The sequence below is a fragment of the Terrapene carolina genome, unplaced genomic scaffold (assembly GCF_002925995.2).
Source record: "Terrapene carolina triunguis isolate 2854851 unplaced genomic scaffold, T_m_triunguis-2.0 Scaffold210, whole genome shotgun sequence".
Taxonomy (NCBI): Eukaryota; Metazoa; Chordata; order Testudines; family Emydidae; genus Terrapene; species Terrapene triunguis.
In genome coordinates, this window is record NW_020664561.1 from 15,190,010 (window position 1) to 15,192,862 (window position 2,853).

Below are 2,853 nucleotides of genomic sequence, written 5' to 3' on the forward strand. Positions count from 1 at the left end.
TAGGGGCTGTGTGCAGGCAGGGGGTAGCTCAGGGTGCAGGGAGAGGGGTAGGTAGGGGTGTGTGCAGGCAGGCACGAGGGTTACTCAGGGTGCAGAGAGAGTAGTAGCTAAGGTGTGTGTGCGAGCTGGGGATTCCCGCCCAATGGGAGCTGCAGAGTTGGCACTTGGGATGTGGGCAGCATGCGGAGGGAGACCCCCCCTGGCCACCCCTGCACCTAGGAGCTGGACATTCCACTTCCAGGAGTGGCGCGGCGCCGGGGCAGGTAGGGAGCCTGCTTTAGCCCCGCCGGACTTTTAGCGGCCTATTAAAATCTCCCAGATTGGTTTCAGTAGCCTCTGGGAGATCAAGGCCGATTCCAGGAGACTCCCAGCCAATCCGTGAGGGTTGGCAACCCTCCCTTCTGGGGACTATGCCCCGGCCAGCTGGCTTCATGCCCATGCTCCTTCTCTGTGAGCAACGAGCACCAATGCTGCCTATTTCAGCGGTGACCATGTTATCAGAGCCAATACTTAGAGCACCGTTCCACCTCTCCGACAGTTGCTCTTCTCTGCTACCTAGCCCTAAGAACTCTCATCTACCCCCCCATTTATGCAAATACTGTACACCTACAATGGAGATGTGCCAAACCAGGGACTTTCCTTCTGCAAAATGGCCTTCCCATTGTGGTTACCAGGGATTGCTCCCGTCTAAAGCAGTGTTACCCCTGAATTGAAGAGAAATGGGTATTTGCACCATGAAACGCATGCTAATATCAGCATTTCCATATTCTTCCTGGGCGAAGCCACCTCTACTCAAAACCTGCCCCGTCTCTGAGGGAAGCATGTGAAATCTTTGTGACGCTGTGTTCACATGCATAATGAAATGTGAAAGAACCTGATTTCTTGCATGGTTTTCCCTTTCTAGCCCCGACTACTTTAAAACTGATGTTTAGTTTCACTGTTGTTCTCCAAGTGGGCTTGCACAAAGGGCCTGCTCCTGCTCCCGCACTGAAGTCCATATCAAGATTTGTATTGACTTCAATGGGTCAAGGCAAAGCCCCTTCTGATGAGCTGCAGTACCACCATGTTCTGCGTGTTTATATTTTTCAATTCATGCTTTTAAAACAGCAGAGCAGAAAGCAAGCAGTGTCTTGCTGAACAGTGCCACCTGCTGGCCAGCCAGGCTCAAAATGGACGTCAGGTCTGCCCTGCGGGCTGGAGAATAAAGACCTGAATATGGGGATGGAGGCTTTATAAAAAGGGAAAAACAACACTTAATTTGTGCCAGGGCTTGGCAGTTCATAGCCCTGGCACCTCTGGGCTTGCTGCATCAGTTATGAATGCAAAAAAATTGCTTGAGCCCCCAGCATCTAATTGCTTGAGCTCTGGCACCTATTTCATTAGAAATTAAGTAGTAGGGGAAAAACCCCAAATCATTGACAATGGCCCAAGGATGACCCACAATCCTTATTCCACATGTGCTAAGTTTCATGACTAGGCCACTTTCTTCAGCCTGGGGTGTGGACGAGGCTGCACCACATGGGGCAGTTGTGGAACATGTGTTTGTGGTTAGTGGCCAGGGGAACAGGCTCACAAAAATCTTAAATCCAGGATGGATTTGGTTAAGTGCAAGAGTCCCACTGACTCCACTGAGAGCCCGATCAGGCTCCAAAATGTTGTAGCTATGATCTTTGTGTCTCTTTGTTACCTTTTTGTGCCTTATTTCAACACCGCTGTGAAGATGCCCCAAAGCAGCATGGCAGACCCCAGCCCTGCTCACCCAGCATTCTCAGTCCAAGAGCTCCACGTAAATTAAGACTCCACACAGCTAATCAGCTTGCATCCAGTTCTATGTATTATCAGACCCGCTGATAGACAGTAACATGTCTTCTTTAGGAGAGAGCACAACATTATCAGCAATTATTAAAAAAACAAAAACCAACCACACGCTCCAATGTACAGCTCATCCAGAAAGTGAAACAATCTCTTTAAATTTTAGGCCAGGAGGATTTTTTCCCCTCCCCCCCAACTTTGTGTTGCACAGAAAAAGATCTAAATCTACATCAGCTAAATCTAAGAAGTGTAGCACAAGATCACCTGCCTTATGGGACACTTTAAAAAACAACAACATGACTTACTATGCTGACATCTTACCCAATACTAAGTATATCAGAACTCATCCAAAACAGAACAAGCTCACTCCTCACATTTAAAAATATATAAAAGGCAAGTTGCCTTTTTGTCCTGCAATATACAATTCTAATGCAGCCATTCAACAAAGAACAGCAGATTTGACACCATTAACATTTTCATGGTTTTCTTTTTAAAGGGACACTGTCAAGTAGGTTAGGCCCAAACCTATCAGTGAGGAAATTGAAATAGTTTTTTTTATTATATTAATTGGGAAGGAAACCTAAAAGGTTTGTAGCCAAGAAACAGGAAGTGAAACTGACCATTAACAGGAAGTAGGACTGGCTGATTTAGTTTCACTGTTCAGTGTGAATGAAACACATTAAAAAAAAAAAAGAAAACAAAGCACATAAGTGGAAAAAAAGCACAATGGATTTTAAAATAGATTATTAAAACTGAAACAACTAAGGCATCAGTTTAGGAGGGTGCAGACATGTCTTAGGCGACTGCGACCATCCTCTCCTTCCTTATGGGTAGATGGAATGGGAGGGGTGTCTTGAAACGTAGGAGAGAGGACTCCTGAAACTGTTTTGTATTGCAACGTGAAGTGGGGACTCACGTTATGGAAGAGGTGTAGATAGCAACACAGATGAGGCCATTTTTGAAGTCATTGTGATCTTGACAGTGATCCTTTAAAACACACACACACACACACACACACACACACACACACACACACACACA